The sequence below is a fragment of the Phaenicophaeus curvirostris genome, chromosome 1 (assembly GCF_032191515.1).
Source record: "Phaenicophaeus curvirostris isolate KB17595 chromosome 1, BPBGC_Pcur_1.0, whole genome shotgun sequence".
NCBI lineage: Eukaryota > Metazoa > Chordata > Aves > Cuculiformes > Cuculidae > Phaenicophaeus > Phaenicophaeus curvirostris.
The window spans coordinates 47,139,398-47,158,685 of record NC_091392.1 but is presented as its reverse complement, the minus strand read 5'-3'; the positions used below and the strand labels follow the sequence as shown (position 1 = coordinate 47,158,685).

Sequence of the window (19,288 nt, the reverse complement as noted above, 5' to 3'; positions counted from 1 at the left end):
TATTATAAGCCTTTCCTATCAGCCTTTCAGGATGTCTGTGCAAACTTGCTTGAGACTTTGTAGCTCTGCTTATCAATGCTGCTGCAATTCTTTGTATTCATCTGCTGTCCTCTGCCTTGTACCTGGATTAAAAGCACTTTGAGAACCCAAAGTAGTAGTTCCAAACTCATGCCAAGTCCTAGGCATTATGATAACAGTTGCAGAATGCGCTTATTGTGGAGAAACTGTGCAAGAGAACAGCAGAAATTCAATACCAGTACATGCAAAATAACTCATCTAGCAAAGGACCTCTATTCTGTTAGGAAAGCTCAGTCATGTAAATCACACAGTTCAATGAAAACACTAGCTCAACAACTATCAAAGCAAATTAAACAGAATTGTTTGGGAATCACTAAAAGAGGTATAACAAAAATATAATTCTGTTGTATGAATCCACAGTGCACCCACAGATGTAGCAATGCATGAAATCATGCCTCTTCCTGTCAAAAAAGACAGAGTAAAAACAGAAATATGCCACTTTGACTGCTCAGCCTGGAAAAAGAGACCACATGGGACAGAAAAGATGAATACAGAGTTACAGGTGACATGGAGAAAATAAATAAAACACAACTATTTTCCAAATGCAAGCATTAGGGATCATCAGCTGACATTATGAAGGAGCCAGTTCAAAAAACTACACAAAAGTACTTTTTGCATATGGTATGTAATTAAACTTCGCAATCCACATCATCTTATGAATTCCAAAACCTTAAAGATTTAGAAACTAATTAGACAAGTGCAAGCTCCACAAAGAGCTTTTAAACTCAAGGATGTCAACATCAGGCTCAAAAACTCTCTTAAGCTGCAGATATTTAGAAAAGTCTTAGGTAACAATCATAACACGTTCCTTCATACTATTCCCTTCCCTATGTATCTACCACTGGCTGTCAGAATTTACTATTCACTGCTAGAAACAGGATACTGTACCAACCAATACTTCAACTCTGACCCAATAAAGCCATTCTAGCAAACAAAAAGATGGCATGGACTTAATAATATTGAGTGCACCATCATAAGACGTTAAAAAAAGAAATAATTAACAACTTGTCTCTAACCTGAAACTAAACCCTAGATTTCAAACATTTACAGAAGGATAAACTCATTGAACTGCTTGATAGGTATGTACAGTTGCAGACACACACTAAACAGATTTTCTGCTGGGCATTAACTGGTATTTAGTATCAGGAACTTGCAGCAAGTCACATGCCCTTCCTGTAATTTATTTGCCCTGTAGCCATAAGCTTTCTTGATGCTGGACAAAACTGTACACAGTTGTATTCAAGACCTATGCCTCTACAACACGTGCAGACTTCCATTCTGTGATGGTCCAACCCAGTCTAGCTGGTATTATTGAACCACGTTTTTGGGTCAGGTTTCATTTTTATTGGCTTAGCACACCAAACCAGCTCAGCAGAGCATGTAGCAAGTGCCAGAGCCAGCTGGGGACAGAATCACAGCCTTAGTCACCTCTACCCAGTTTTCAGAAAACTTAGCCCCTTCACAAATCACTGGGATTTACTTAGTTTGAAAAATTCCTTGCTAAAATCTTTAAGATGAGAGAAAGCAAAGAGGGAGCAGAAAGCTTGATCCACTCACTCTGGTGGAATCTTACCGGTAAGTCATTAGAAAAATAATAAAACTAAAAATCTTCACAGGCAAGCTACACTAATATGCAGGTGTGTTTGCACTGGTATTTATTTACGCTGATATTTTCCTAACAAAGTTTTAAAGCCTTCACGTGGTTTGTCTACCTAAAGCAGACCAGCCTGTTTCAGTTACCAAAGAACGATTCTTAAATGATGTAAACAGAGGTTTAACAGATAAAAGCAGACAAATTTATAGCACCTAGCTTCTTTTAAACGTAAACCAATAACAAAATTCTCTAACCAGTTGTTTCCAATTACAAGTTAACTATTTACTCTGTTTGGGATTTTCTTAAATCTTCCCAGATTGCAAAACATTTACCCAAACTTAAACATACACAGAGAAGCAGACGTTTTCAGTCACAACCCTAAAAGTTGATCTTTTCATTTATATCTACAATGTCAAATTTAGGAGCTGTAATTTCCCATTCATGAAGCATCAGTGGTGATTGGGTGTAGTCATGCAAGCAGACAGAAGGGGATAGACAGTATCTTCTGCTTCTCCCTAACACAATCACTGCTGCACTGCAAGGTGAAAATCCCAGGCAAGACAAACCAGCACCAACACTTATCTAAACCTTGTTAACAGGAGTGAGAATTAGGAATTTCAGTAAGATTTATTACTTTGCTTTGTAAAGTAAAACATGTCTCTCTCCCTCAGACTAAGCAGTAGCAACAAGTTATTCTGATCTCTCAAAAGGCGAGGAAGACAACGAAGACAGAAGATACTCTTCCTTTTTAATAAAAAAGTCACAGTCAAAAGAATTTCTAACAAGCTACAAGCTAACACCTGCAATTCTACAGTGGCCCCAGGTTGGGGATGGTCTGAACAACATATGTGTTTCCCTCATGTAAGAAAGGCCACATGGACAAGCTGCAATTGCATTTCTCCTTTTACTCACGATAAGTGGTCACCCCATTAAAGTCAGCTCACAGTTGCAAAGTTGATCTGGAAGCTGGCATTAAGTCAGTTCTGCATGCTTTGGTTGTAGAATCAAACATTAACTTTGGAGGATATTTGCTGTATGCATTAATGCCTAGCACACACATCTCAAAAATCAAGGAAGGAAAAGTCCCAGACCAAAGCAGCCTCAGAAGAAGTACGGAGAAGCAAAGGTGCCTTGCCTGTTAACTGATTTTTTAATGTATTCTTTTCAAATGAAAAAGTGGCCTTTCAAACCACTGCAGCTATATCCTCTGTAGGTCTTGCTTTCTGACCAACAAGTAGGGAGCAGAAAACATAACTAAAGTGCACTGACCTTAGTGTTTTCGGGGGGTGTTTTTAGGTGTTTTAGAACATGAAATTGTAGTTGAAAGATTATTAGGGCTTCTTCCTCCTTCAGAAATTTTAATACCTCGAAAGCCCTAGGAATTCAATGGAGTATTAACAAGCACTTAATTTGATCACAGCAAAGTAATATTAACACACACTCATATTGTCATTTTTGCCTACAACATTCTCAAGTTGCCCAATTTAGAAGACTACATTTACTTTTAGAGTGTCAGCATTGACCATTTTCAAAAATTGTTTTAGTTGGCCTATGCTATTAAAATAAATAAACCAATTAAAGGACAATCCCAACAACTGAACTCCTCTGCACTTTTACTTCCTACTCTTATTTAAAGTATTTACTTAAAAAGGTAGAATGAAAAGTAGTACTATCAACCCCTCCTTTTGCTAGAAATAAAGCAGTTATGATAAAATACAATCCAAATGCTGTGAGTTTTGGAAGTATATTTCAATTGAAAATTCACTGACAGATTATTTAATCTTTTTCAATATTTTTTTTAAACAATTATATTTAGCATAGTGAGTAGAATATTTTTCAAATTATTATTTTTAAAACTTGAAACTGCCTTCATATTTATTTTGTCTTCAATAACAACGCAAAGATGTGACCTTCAGTGTTTAAACTCTGCCACTTCCTAAAATACATTTCTCAAAATGGGTTCTATAACCACTGTGAAGCATTACCCATAGTTTACCTAAACTTGAAACATGTCAGCCACCATGCTTGATACCAACACTGAAATAAATCATTACAAATCAGAAAACTCAAAAATTAAGTCCATTTGAGATTTTTTTCAGCTGCCCCAGTCCTACAATACTTAAGTATTTCAGAACTATGGAATTGGGTTCTCACAGCTGTTCACTATCAAAGACTGAGCAGAAAGACTATATTCAATTGAAGTTTCATTCACACACTCTTTAAATACAAGTTATTTGCATTGTTTCAACACCTGTTTCTTTCTTAACTTCACAATCAATGCTCAGATCAATCAAGTAAACAAAAAAAAATTAAATTAGCTGTAGTTGACAGGTTCAGAAGAAATCATCAAGTTTTTTAAAGGGAAAAGCCCCATACTTCAGAGAAGAGTGGAGGGAAGAATGTAGCAGCAGTTATAGGTACTCAGGATGGTTTCAGTATCATAGCTGCCTTCTGTGAAATTCAAGTTATTGCCTAGGGGACAGTCAGAATGACAAACATTTACTTATGTAAAAAAAAAACCAAACAAGTTTTCAGATATTTTTAAATTCACTTTTTCAAAATGTTCCTTTAGCTGCTGAGTTCTGTTTGCCAGCTCTTTTCAATTTAATGTTAGCTGGTTATAACAGTGACAAAGCAGGAGACTAACCATCTTTTCCTCCCATTTTTTGGGTCCTCTATAAAAGTCAGTTATTTGGGAACACAAGATCCATGTATGAAGACAGCTGTTACTTAAAAATTTTTTCTGCTGAAACCAGCGTTTGTGAGAGTAGGAAGATTTAAAAGTGGACAGCATGTTTTTTTCCCACGTTCTTAAGACTTGGAAAGAATTGACTCCACAAGCTGTTTCAAACTCAAACTGTGCCATGCTTCTATTTTCATGTACCATGTAAAAGATGCTACCACAGAAGGAAGAGTTTAATTTGCACATGACTCCCTCCTAGGGTCATCAATGAGAGACACTTTTCATTACAAAGCATTCTCAACTCAAGAACAATTGGCAACAGCCCTCACAATAGAAATACCGAAGTTCACTTCAATACCTAACAAAACCCTTTTCTTTCACAGAAAGCATAACCTTACAGATACAAGAACCTGTGTAAAAATGGAGCACATTTGGCTAATAGCCAAATTTTATCCTTCTGTTTGATGGCTGTAACAGTAAGTAGTGACCAGACGTCCCTGGAAAATCAGAAGGCTCCTGGGAAGCCTTCCTGAAGCCTTTACAATTGCGTTGTTGTGGGCTTAAGCCGGATAACAGCCATGTTCTCCTGCAACATAGTAGACTCTCTCCACATAAAACTATAGCACAGGCAAGTTATGAGTGGGTTTTTCATTCCTTCATGCCTGTTGTGTGAACCTGGTTGAAATGGGAGAGCTCGAGAGTGGTGCCCCTCCTTAACATTCTCTAGGTAAGAGGATGCAGCCTCAAATCTCAACAGCAAGTGGGAGCAACAAAATTGATTTTTTTTCCCCGAAAACCTATAAAAAAGCCTCCACTAAGAGAGACGCCATTGTATTTGAAGCTTAGAGGTAGGATTACATCTCCAAAGGATTGTCTCAAGCCCATAAAAGGCTCTTTCTCCTGACGCTGTGGAGTTCAAGAATTACCAGATAACAGTGGCAAATTATTGCTACCCATATAAAAACAGGCACAAATTGGTTAGCATTAAGTGAAACTCCCCCTTCTGCCTTCCTCCAAGCATATTAATACTTACAAGCTCCTTAAAAATAAATATTATTTTCCTGAAAACTATTACTTCAGATAGTTAACACTTAAAATACGTCAGGCAGGAACAGACCCATCACATTTCTAGATTTTGCCTCTTACAGATCCTTTTTTTCCTACTTCACTTGGGTTAAGACATATAAAAAGTAAACTCTATTTCAAGTGGAAAGGTGCAAAGGAAAATCTAGGGAGCATGGAAGGAAGGGTTTTATTATTCAAGTAGACACTTGATTCATCCTGTAGTTTAGGTCACTACCTAAATGCTGTCAGTCAATGTCTTTACACCACAAAGACTGACCTCTGTTTAGTGCGTAAAAAAGAGTTCAAATTGCATACAAACTACACACTAGGAGTAGACACAAATAACTTGCAAGACAACTGAACACACTGAAATAGGAAAAACTAAGTTTGATAGTTTCCTCTCAAAGTTCAAAATTCGTGGCCCCCAAGGGTTTGGATGTTTACATATATAAGGGACTCAGACAGGAAACATTCCCAATTCAGACCAGATATTACAGTGACCATCAGCACACCTGCCTGGCATGTGCTGTAAGACTCCTCTTGCATGTGAAATTCTTGGTGACAGAGGTGACCTATTAAAAATGAGAAATCTAATGTCCTTACAGTTGGATGACTGGTTTCCACTCAACTTCTGTTTTCTGTTTCCCCTATGGTGAGCCACATAATACAGAACCAGTCCCTCCCTGAAGCTCATTCGAGTACATCTTTCCCCTCTTTTAAATTCTCACAGTCAGAAATACTTGAAGAAAGCACAGCCAAATCCCTACAGACACATTATGATAAGTAATTTAAGCATGTCAGAGCTTCTGAGCACTGTTGATGCTAATGGTTATTCTACAGCATGGAATAATTTTACCTGAATACTGTCAGAGTACAAAGAGTATAAATCTGAGCATATACAATTTCTAAATAACTCATTACATCCTCTGCTTATTAAGCAGAAGCATCACTACAGCAAAGCAACTTCAATTTTTCCACACAAAAATTCAAGATGAAAGTGGAAGTCCCACAATCATTTGAGACAGGAAACAGACTAATAAACAGCAGAAGGAACTTACCAAGTAAGGATGTGTTGCTGAGTAGAATAGTGATTGTTGTATTGCTATGTTACTTCTTTGAGAAGATAGGTGAAGCAGGCTGAAATGGTGCTACAATCGGTCCTTTGAGTTTTGCTGGTGGCCGAATACAGCCCATTTCATAACTGGCTAATACAACAGATTAAATGGATAACCTATTTATCTGATGTGGCAAATCCTGCGTCTTCAGATCCATGATGTAATCCATGGTGGCAAATTCTATATGATTTAAGAATCCTGGTATCCTACTTAGGACTTAAAATAGCCCACACTTTGACCTTCTGTTTATTTTGGCTAGCATTTCTTCACTACCCCAAAGCCAAGTTCTTTCAATTGGAAAACAAAACTTAGGTTTCTGGAACACGGGACTCCCACGTACCAGACCTCACATGCACATAAGAGATGTAGCACCAAAATAAAGCATTTGCCCTGAACTAGTAATTACTGAGTGTGGTCAGGTCCAAGAGACTCACTCCCCAATGGTCAGAAAAAGGACCTCTTTACTTTATAATTACTTGGAAAAAAAATGAAACATTTCTGTACATCAGCAAAGACTGACTAATTCACTTTAACATTTGGAGACAGAACAGACATAAGAGGTGCCAGAGCTGGAATGTTCTCCTGTGGAAACACAAGGGCTTAAAGGCATACAAGTGTTCAGCAGAACAGGAAGAAACTCCTGAGACATACAGCAAGAGGCACAAAACGCTGTCCTTGCCTGCCCATGCATGCTGCCATCCTTCAAATGAAATCCTCCTCCTTCAGGTGTCCTAGAAGGTTCTTCCCTTGCACAGTCTGACAAACAACAACACAACAATTCAACCCAAACCAGCAAATGCATTTTGGGGACATGGTGTTTTTGATAATAAAGCCAGCTGAACTGAGGTCAGACGTAATCCTTGCCCTTCATTCACTTGGCAGCCATTACTAAGAAAATTAATATTGAAAGTACCTAAGTACCTGAAGGATGAAAAAGCAGCAGTGCTAACAAACCGTAAAAGAGTTAAAAATGACAAGGAAGGAGATCCAAGAAGAAACTAAACATGCTGAGAAAGAGTTCGGTGCCACTGGCTGCAATTATGGAAAACAAACTATGAATGGTAGAGGTGAAGTTGCAGAATCTAGTTTCTAACTTTGCTTATGCTAACAGGTGGAGTTCTACCTCAAGACTTTATTGAATGAGCATGCTGTCAGACTTATGATTAAAATACAGTAATAAATGTACACTCCTTTTCTCTCTTTAGCCCTTTCCAAAGGAAAAAAAGCAAAACAAAATTGGCAAAACCCAAGCTAAACTGTGAAGTCTTCTGGCTCCTATGAAAACAAAATTATTGCAACCGCACACAAGCTTGCCGTTTCAGCACACCACCCTCAGAGCCCTCTTTGAGCACACAACAAGTAGGCTGATGCAGGATCGCACCAGGAACTCGCTCTCTCAGCAGCACTCCTTTGCCAGCACCTCTTGCCACCACCAACCGCCTGCTCCTCACATTCACAGGAGCCTTTCTTTTATTTTCTTACTCCTCCTCAACACCTAGATCCTCATGACTTGATCTGTTCAGCTGCAAACGTTTCAGCATATTTGGATTCCAAGTAATCAGCAACTTTACATTTCTTCTCCCTCATCCCACCCCACCTTGGTGCTGTATAAAAATACCCAATATCATTAAAAAAAAACCAAACAAACCCCAAGCAATGAAAAAAACCTAGAAGAAAAGCAAAGTCAGAGCCTTGTTCATTTGGTTAAATTCAGGACTGCCAAATGACCTTGAAGAGCCATTATGTAAAATTTTGAAATGGCATGTTACTATTAAATTAATTCTCCACAGCTCTTCTTAAAAGTGATTATTTTAGCAAAATGCTCAGATTTACATAAGGCAGTTAAACATTTGCTGGAATGCTGTTCATCAGTAATTTCTTAAAAAAACATGCTCAGGCTGACAGAAAAGCTCTTACATTCACCACAATTACAGTAGAATTGAAGATTAAAGACCAGCTCAAACAGCTGGGTTACATGAGCACAGAGAACTGCAGTAGGCAGCAATGTTGTGCTAACACTTAAATACTTCATGACTTTTAACACTGATTTGTGTGACACTGATCCTGCACCTCTCCACTCTAGCATGAAATTTTAAGAGCGGCATTCCCTTATTCCGAGGTGTGGCACCCCATATTTTGGCCTATCATAATGTCATATAAAAAGGTAATCACACATTTCATCGAGGTACTAGATTGATACAAATGTTCCATTCAATAGGTACATACATATATATACACGCAACATTAAATGGAGTTTTCAATCTTCACCTCAGCCCGTTTAAAAAAGTCTTGGCCTCTATGGAACATGCATCTTGGACAAGAGCACACAAGCTGTTTGCTCCACTATCCCCATTAATCCTTCTGAGAATGTGGGACAACGTTCCTTGTGCTATACTTTAATTGCACTCCAAAAAATGATCCTTTTGCTCTCAACTTCCAAACAAGACTTATATTTTACTTGGTATCATTTTTAAAACAACTTACACACAAATATTTTTCGATTTCTTACTAAAACAATTTCTCCAGATCCACACCACCGTATTGTTTTCTGTGAATGTCTGCCAGACTAACTACATCCTTTTAAAAGAAACAGCCAGAACTTCAAACTCCAAACTGCAACATTAGGTTAAACAACTAAGCAAGACTAGATTTTTTTATTACAGGAAATTCTGAATCTCTGAAAATGTCCTTGAAGGAACAGCATATACAAAAAGCATCATTTTTACACACCAAAATTGCAGAAATGGGATGGAAGTTTTAAGCATCACTGCTGTGGAAAAGGATTTTGGATACAGGATCAAGGAGAAAAGCAATGAAATGGGAAAATAAAGTAGAAGGCTACAACAATGAAGTCAAGTAATGGGGACAAAGAGGAAGAGAGAATCAAGCTGAATTCTTGAAAAGGATGGTTGGCTTCAAACTGTTCAGAGAATCAGTCAGATCTCCAATATTTAACCACAGATGCCTCCTAAAAACTCAATACCCACAGCTCTTGCCAAGTCTCCAAAGCCAGCAAAGTGCCAAATTTTCTAATTAAGTAAATGGAATTAAGTTTTTATTCTACAGTATTTTGATCTCTGAAGTACCATTCATCCAAACATTTCAGGAAAGGTTGAACTTTGCTTTGTTTTTCACATGTTCTGCATACAGTCTTCTAATATATTAATAGAAAAAAGAAACCACTGAGAAACCTACAAGGTCCCTCTTACCAAAATAATAAGCAGATTCAATAAGATGTTATCAAAACTAAGACTATAGCACTGTGTTTTATAAAAATAAAGAGATTAATACAGTGTCGGTATGTATTCTCAATATGTACCTTCTTCACCCATTCATTGGTTCCTCTTTCCCTAGCAGCAAGTTCTTCGCCCCTGGATACAAGGAACTTGGCCTTACCCGAACATCTAGCTTTTATACATTTTTTTTTTTTCCCCAAAAACTGGCACTCCTATCCTCCCAAGACCTCATTAAATCTGAGTTTTTAAAAACAGTTTGTCTTCTGTATTTACCATTTCTCCTTCTTCTGCCAAAGACTCTCCTCATCACATTTGAAAGACTACCAACTTTCTTAGTTCTGTTTACTGTGCCTCCTCACATTCTTCTTGCATATTTTTAATTCCCACTTTAAGGGGAAATTCTAATAATCATTTAACTTCACCTCCCCTCTAACTCCAATTCACTGTATAAAAGGGGAAGATCAACAATAGCTAGTTACTCCTCAAATTCCAACTACCTAGACTCTCCACTGGTAGCTGACCAGGAGCATGATCTATAACCTTAGGGTGTTTTCTGTCACCAGTGAATTGAGTCTGCCAAAAGACAGGCTTACGTTTTATTTTTTTTCTTTGCATTTGCAATGACAAAGAGCATAAGCACATCTATTTAACGTGGCTGCTTTCTTAAACCATGGTAATCTGACTGTGTAGATGCCTGTCTGTGCTTTGGGCTACACCAACTGATTAGAATTCTGATTATTAGGATCTGCCTAGCAGATTTAAGTAAAACCCAAGTATAATCACATTTGTGATCCAAGCAACCATTTCTTTCTTTCCAGCAAATGTCTTTCAGTCAAATTCTATCCAATTAAGTAACTTGTCATTCCCTCTACAATATCATCTTCAATTCTGACTACTCCTTCACTAGTGATTTAACACTCTCCATTAGTTTAGCCGATTCATGCCCATTCCTATTTGAGATAGGAGTTAACAAAACCTGTAGTTAGATCCACCTGTACAAATGAAGATTCAGCTAGAAGCCTCTCTGAATGAGCAAAAGAGAAAACTCAATTTTAAAACAAAAAAACCAATCCTAAATTAAAGGCCCGAGAAGTGCACTGATCTTTGCTGGTGCTGAGACAGTAGCCTTAAGCTTCAGCCTCATACATTTCCATCCCTCCTTGGCTATAGGGAATTCCGAGTACTGTGCACTGTCAAATATTACCCAAAATACTGTAGTCCTCAAAGACTTCATGCAGATTTTTTGTTTCTCTACCAACTGCACTCAGTGGTAATCTTTACACACAAGTTCACACTGGCGTTGTGTTTCTGTATTATTTTGTGACTGAACCTTCATGTTGCAAATGTTTGCAGCTTCTAGATATTAAGAATTAGGTTGATGCAGTTTAAAATATCACACTAAAACTCCAAACATCTGCATACGGAAAACAAACCAATTTGGTTTATCACTCGGAGGGGCAAGCTTGTTCCGGCGCATCCATTTTGTTAGCATCTGATGGCTATATTGAATGGCCATCTTCTCTCATAAAGGATTAAAACTAGAGACTGCTAAAGATGTCACGACTTTATCACCATTAACTAGCCATGACTACACGAAAGCAGCACCCTTACCATCCTTTGAAAATAGCATCAATTTCATACACAGTCTTGTCTTTCTTTACTTGGGACTAGAGCCTCCAAAATGTACCCTCCACAGCTGCACAATTTCTTTCTTTTTCTAATGAACTTCCACAGTGTAAAATTTCAACACTGCAGGGTGGGGGTGGAAGGGGAAACAACCAACATGTGTGCTCCTAGGGTACACTACAGGAATTCTTCATATTTATATTATAATACCCTTAGTCAATAACACTGCCCAAACAGATCACACACTCATTATTCTGTGCCAGCTGTGCTATTTAATGGATATTGAAGCAGTACCACTTGGTAGAGTACATTAGCTTAAAAGATACAAACAGTAGCTCTTCTGTTATGCTTTTTATTATAAAACTTTAGAAAGACCTTGCAAACAAGAAATCAAAATAAATACTACCAATGCCCTGAATGCCCTGCAGACCTCCACAGGAGTCACTGATGCTTAAGTTATTCTTGACATTAATTGCTTTATTGGCTAAAGCAGACAAGTTGTCTCCTTTATGAAGAGTTCCTATTCATCCACTAGCCACTGCATCTCCTAAACCAGCATTCCTCAAACTGAAGTCCACAAACTCAAAGCTCATTTCATCTTCCGATCCCTCCTCCTCTCCCCTCCCATTTGAGTAGTATTTTGCAGAGGGTGACAGGGAACCGCGAGGGTACAAGAAGAATGGAGGGAAGAGGTCAGAGCTGAAACTAGGGAGGGGTCACACAGCAGAAGTTCAGCCTGGAGAAGCCTCCAGGCAAACCTTACAGCAGCCTTCCAGAACCTGAAGGGGGCCTACAAGAGAGCTGGAGAGGGACTTTTTACAAGGGCATGTAGTGATAGGAAAAGGGGAAATAGTTTTAAGCTGAAAGAGGGGAGATTTAGATTAAGTATTAGGAAGAAATGTTTAATTGTGAAGGTGGCAAGGCACTGGAACAGGTTGCCTCAAAAAGTTGTGGATACCCCATCCCTGGAGGTGTTCAAGGTCAGGCTAGATGAGGCTTTGAGCAGCTTGGTTTAGTAGGTGTCCCTGCCCACTGCAGAGGGGTTGGAGCTGGATGATCTTCAAGGTCCCTTCCAATCCAAACTATTCTATGATTTTATGAAGTACAGAAGGACAGGCAGGGCTTAGAAGTATATGCAGCCACCTTTCAGGTCTTATTCCTGGTGCCTGGAGGCTACACAATAATACAAGCTGGAGGTACAGCAATGGACTCTCCTGCTGCTCCCAGCTGTAGGTGAGCTCTGGCTCTCTTCAGTCTCCATGGTGTGCAGCTTCATGGAGCAAAGCCAGCCGATAATAAATTTTTGGAAGGTTACATTTCAGCCAGTTTAGCTTCCTGAGCTGCCTCCCTGTTGGCTCAGTGACAGAGCTGGCACAACAGAGAGAAGGCAGGAATGTGCAGGGGGGAGCAGGAATACAGCGAGCATGCCTAGCTCAGCTGGGACTTCAAGCCATACCCAGACCACAGCTTCATTAGCACAACTTGACCTGAGATAAATTGTGTTCCTTCTCCAGCTAACACATATATCTCCACCTAAATGCATGCAAAATATCATTTATTGCTAAGAAATAAAATACAAACAAAAAACTAATAAAGAAAACTCTATATCCACCTGAACTTCAGCTATTTCAGGTTTTACTTTCTATAATGTTTCTTCAGTTACCCACCCCTTGCAAACATCAGTATGTCACTCATAGTTGCTCTGGGTTAAAAAACAATCATTTTCCTTGTTCAGTTATTTTTCAATCTGGAACAGCTTCCTGATCAGGTTCACCACATGAACGCCCTAACACAAATAAGGGGGTGGCACTGTTTATAGCAACAGCACCACAAAGAATTGCTCTTTGAAACTACGCCCATAGATACACCTGGTAGTGTAGTAGTAACACTATTCTGTGCTGCAGTTAAATAATCGATCACACCTTATTGTCAATGAAAAGTCAGAGAACTTGAAAGAAAGAACAGAACACAGACAAATTCAGATTTAGGCAGGGGAGGTTAACAAAAACATTTTAAAAGTTATGATTTTGACCCATCCACGGGGTTTACAGATTAATTTCAAAGCAGGTGCAACGACCAAAATTAATACCACCCTGCTCCAACAATTTTCTAGAAAAGGACAGATTAAACAGCCAGTTTGCTACTTCAGGGTATTAGAAGTCTGCCCAAAAATGAGCCACACAAAAGCCAGCCGCTCACATATTCTATAGCTACAGCATTTTGGGGACGAAAACTTGGTGTGCTTTAGCAAAACAGCACAATTTGTTTAAAAACACAGAATGTAAAATGTTTTGGCAAAAAGCCCATTTAAATAACGAGCCCTTAAAGCTTGCTGGCACTTAGACAAGAATGGAAAAAGATCAGAAATCTATTCTAATTCACTCAATTTAATAACGAGATTTGCATTTAAAATATAGTATTTATTTATATGATTCAGCATCTTACAGCAGATCTCACATACAAATGAATACAAGCTAAAACCAATTCCAACAGATATTTGAGCTGAGCGAGTTCCTTCTAGATTTAGTCTCTAGGTATTTTACTCAAAGCACTGGAATATCTATATAAAGTATTGACTTCTGTTGTTATGTTTGTCTACTCCAGCTCAGCAGCACTTCTGCAGTGACCTATGGATTAAAATAAATATTGCTAAGTAACAAACTGCTTATTACCATTGTTTACACTCCTGTAAAGTAGTTGGAGGATCTGCTTACTCCCTACAACTGTTCAAGAAAGGCCAGGGAATGATTTACAAAAAGTCTAAACTGAACCACCACCGTCCACAGAGAGGATTTTTTTTTTTTAAACTAGGTATCATAATGAAACATAACAATTTAAAAGTAAGTTCTGAGGAGCTATTTCATATGTATTATACTAGCTGAATAACCTATCATCTGAGACTACTGTATGACATTTTATTCTGTGAAGAAATGCAGTAATGATTTTTGAGGAGCTCTCCTGTGTTCAACAGATGTGTGACATTGCCAGATACTTGTCTAGGATAGATCAACTTGGGTAAGTTTGTTACAAATTTATTAAAATTGCCCTTCTAGGTTTAGAAGTTAGATAAATGAACGTTTACATCAAAAAATCATTGGTCAATGGAAAAAAAGGTTCGCATATCAAGATAAGATCACTTGACAGAACTCTAAGAATTAAAAAAAAGTTTTTAAAAATTATTAAGTACAAAATCCACCAAATAATTCAGCATACAATAAATACATACTAACTAATGTCTGTAATAAGCTGACAAGAAAACTAGTGGAGCTTTGATGTCTTCAGTAGCTCCAAAATCATGTTCAGAAAACTTTGTGATGTACAGTGTTTACGTAGAAGGTTAACTGCTTCCTGTTCAAGAGTAAGCAGGTGAGATGTATTATCTTATCAGAACACAGAGGAGTCCAACTAGGTTCCTCCATTCTAGCCTTAAGCAACTTATGATTAAGGAAAAATACAGGCATTAAAAAATAACCAAACAAACAAACAAAACCCTTCTCCAATATCTAAAGATTTTCAAAAGCAGTTTTAGAATAAGAGCTACATTTGGTGTTGAAATATATCCTGTTAAGGTCTACATTTTAGCATATCACCACGTTAAGTACAAGACTGACAAATTACAGAAGTGATTAATGAACATCTTCAAGCACAGAATAGTGGAATAACATCAATGAACACACAATTTGAAAGTACGTGCATCTTTGGATAGAAAAGTCAAAATGTTTGCTGTGTAACAACACTATGAAGTCTGAAGTGTAAACTTTAGGGTTTCATTAACATAACTGGTACTTTTGATCTAGTGTCTTTGATAATGAGTTTCAACTGTTCGATAAAGGAAAAAAAACAACAAAATCTGCTGTACTGTATAAGAGGTAGTTTTCCAGAGCACAAATTATCAATTTTATATGACAATTGATTAATCAAGCACAATTACCGAACACTGTGTTCTTTCCTTTTCTGCCTACCCCAACTTTTTTTTCCCCATCTTTCCTGTATCATTCTATCTCCTGCCTCAGATCAGAGACTTCTGCTGGGAAATAACCCTGAAAAGAGCAATTGTCCCTTTTGTACCAGCTTTGGGGCTTAGCGAGTCCAAGTGAGGAGGACCAGTTACCACACTGCCATTTTATTCTGCCCAGGGCAGATGGCCAGCCAGGCAAAGCCAGACAAGTACCACAGGTAAAGGCCAAGACCTTTGGTTTTCAGGACATTTGGAAGTTTCTCTGTACATCTCTCTGATGGCTTGATCTTTTCTTTGTGTTAGTCTTCATCTTGCTTCCTTGCTTTCTCCTGTCACCACACTTCATCTCAGCTATCTTTCATCTTCCTTGTTCAGCTCATCCCTAGTCCATATCTAGGACCTTGCTACCAGCAGTGTTGTTGATCTACAATCACTTGTGTAATATCTGGGTTTTTTCTTATTTTTTTAATGCCTGTCTTACCCATTTGTACTATAAACTCTAAAAAACAGTTGGTAAGTACTGCACTCATACTTCTACTGCAGCTACCACAAGAGATGTAATTCAGCTGACCATTACACACACTATAACAGACATGGAAAAACTCCAGCCACAATTCCTTGGCACAAACACCTCTACCAGTCTAAACTGGCATCTCCATTTTATGGCACAGCTGTCTTGTTGCTTTTGCCTGTTCCTGTGCAGTGAAAATATTCTCCATCCAAGAACAGGCAACGATCAGGCTCATTTCAACTATGTTAAAACAGCATTATGCTCACCCATACTTTAAGTGCCTTGCACTTCAGCCTTAATATGAGTAAAAGTTATGAGTTTGTATGTGCAATTTCTACATTTACAGAGCTATTATCTGATACTGTTCTACTTATAAGTCTTCAAATCCACAACTGTAAAGACACCAAATGTACAGCTGATGGATACAGGCTTGGAAAGGGGAAAGTTAGCAACTTCTTAGTAAATTGGACTTAGGCACAACTTCCTAAGGCACTCTGACCATTCCTTACTTACAGTCAAGCACAAAATGTTGACAAATCCACTATTTAATTTTTGTTTACAACCTTCACCTGCAACCATGCAAGAGACAAGTGAAGAAAAAGTACTGGTGGAAGACTTTGAAATAAAGACATTCTCAAGACATGCTACTAAACTACTACAAAGTAGTTTAGATTTCCTACACAAACTGTATTCTCAGAGATGTATTACAACTAATGACTCCAACGGTCCATCTACAGGAGACTATCACGCAAGATTAAAAAGTTTTCCATAACCAATTTTAGAGCTTTGCTCATATACACTAAGAGGAAAAGGGCACCTTGTTGTAAAGTCTCCCACCATTCCCTTACAAAGCGAAAACTATACAAGGGAAAATCTATGTGGCAAGGAGACAAGATGGGTCAGGAGAACATGCACCCATCAAACGTTTCAAAGAACTGTTGCTGCATGGTAAATGAAGTTGAGCATGTATCAGTATGGATTGCACCATGAAGAACCAGTGAGAACTCAAAAGAATAAGCATTCATTGGGATGGTGCAACTTATTGCTACAAAATGCACAAAAATTCTCATCAATCTGCCCAAGTGGCCCAACAAATTCAAAGTCATTCTCATCATTCTTCAAAAAGTTAACCTTGCATGTCAGTCATCCTTACAAATTCCAGCTCAACCACTCAATTCAGTATTAAGTTAAACTTTGCATAAACACACAGCATGAAACCTCTGGAAGTTTGTGATTTGTTAAAACTGATTATTAAAGTGTTCAGCAACAATAGCTGCCAACAGCAAGATTTTTGTTGTGTCATGCGTATGTCCCTAAAACACAGACAGCATAAAGATTAATTTACAGCTAGACCAAAAATTTCAAACCATTGTATGAAGTAGCACATTTCACATCATCTTTTTAATGGCAGTGCAAGATAAATGCTTTGCTTTCACCTTAAAATCAATATTCAGTAAACTCCAAGGACAGTAACATGATTTAAAAACTTATACTACTCAGTATCTCAAATTAGAGCGATACCTTTGAAACGATAAATATGTATCATTTGAATATATTCTGGCACTGGCAAAGAATCTGCAAAGAACAGTCCAAGCTTTAACTTAATAATTATCTTTTTACAAGAATTGTGGTTTGAAAAAATACAACAACTTCATAAACATAATAATCACTAAGTGAAATGGCCTTTGGCAATGACGTTCCAAAGTGAGTTTGTATGATCCGAGACAATGACTCTTCTTCTTTCTCTCTGTACTTTCACAGTAAATATAAAAAACCCAAAAGCAAATGAAATGGTTTGTCTCAGACAGTACAAGCAAACAGAACACAAGCTTCTGTCAACGCAACACATTACATCCAACAGTAACTAAATCAGTCAACAAGAATGAGTTACAGAAACTGCACCCCAACAACAAAATCCACAAAAGTTACATTTCTAGAAAAGAAACAGAAAGGAAGTGAAGAAAAGTTAGAGGGAGAAGCGGTGTGAAATAATCATTATGCTGCTTATGGTGCACTTTAATACCAAATACTCTATCCATTTATTGCAGCCCTTTTGCTTACACTGGAAGACACCCGAAAACAAAAGCACAGAAGCCACTTATCCCTGCCTAACAACACCACAGATATTTTGAAAGCAATTTAGAACTAAGAAACACGATAATTACTAAGACACATGCTAATTACTAAGGACAGTAAAACACTAATTCAAAATTCTCTAATAGGTGATATTGGGATAAATGAAATCAAGCTCCCAAAATACAAAATATTCCAGAAGTCACACTTCTTCCTAGTTTATCAGTTCCCATTCAATTCCCTATATTCATCCACTACCTTATCTTATCTTGCCCAGCTCCTACAACCTCTGTTTAACCCCACCAACGTTTAGGCTGCTACCTATGTTTCCCCAGGTCCCATTCTACATCAGAATTGGAGGTATTTGGTATAGTAGCTCATCATTACAACACATTAATTATTTCCTTACTATAAACATACGTGCTTTGATACTGTTGTACAACTCCATGTAAATTATTTAACCCTGAATATATCAAAGATTATTAACCTAGCATCCCTACATGTATTCATAAATTCCAACCCATTCATTTTGACTCTCTGATATGTCGACCAACTTCTATGTACTACCACATAAATCAGAGCAAGAGAAAATTGTTGGTTTTCATTTAGAAGTCCATATTGCTTACCAAGTATTCTGAAAAATAACTAGAGAAGCAAGAACATTATGCAAGGCACGTGTATTGGTGTTACTTTACTTGAGAAAGAGAGAGGACTTAATTTACATCCTTCCAGTGAGCTTGTACTTACAGAGAGCATCACAAGTGAGAGGACAGCAAGCTGTAGTGCAGAAGGGAAAACAAACAGTTGGAAAACTTAAATAATACATGATGGAACCACAGCCAGATTATATTTATACCTTGTTTCTGCTGTGCCAGCCTGTGGCATGCTGCAAGTAAGGCTACTGTCCTATTCTGAAGCCTTTCTAGCACTTCAGACTGATACAAATTCTTCTGCAGCAGACACTAGCCTACCTCAAAACAAAAACATGAGCACATTAACCTTCCCTTTGCTAACAACCCTACACTGCAGCAACATGGATCAGCTAAGCCCTAATGGTGTAATTTTTACATTATTCAAACTAAAATACATTAATTCTTGCCTGCTGAGGTGACAGATTTTGTCTATTATTTCCACTGAACTAGGGCCAAACTGGATAGAACAAATTGGTTTGGTTATGTTATTTTTAGTAATTTTTGTAACTCGCTGTGTACCGAAGCAATAGCAGAGTTTTTAATCTCTAGCACATCTTAGCTTCATTGCTGGCCATCAGATAGCCTATGGAACAAGAAGTAATCATAAGATCCTCAGAACTGAGTCTGAGTGAGTCATTCATGAGTCATTTGAGTCTC

The 19,288-nt window shown here is 37.9% G+C and overlaps 1 protein-coding gene across 2 annotated transcripts in view; it reads right to left on the bottom strand.

Annotated features, from left to right (window-relative positions):
* Nucleotides 1-19,288, bottom strand: part of FRS2 (fibroblast growth factor receptor substrate 2) — a 52,296-nt gene that overhangs the window by 19,916 nt on the left and 13,092 nt on the right. The window lies entirely within an intron of this gene.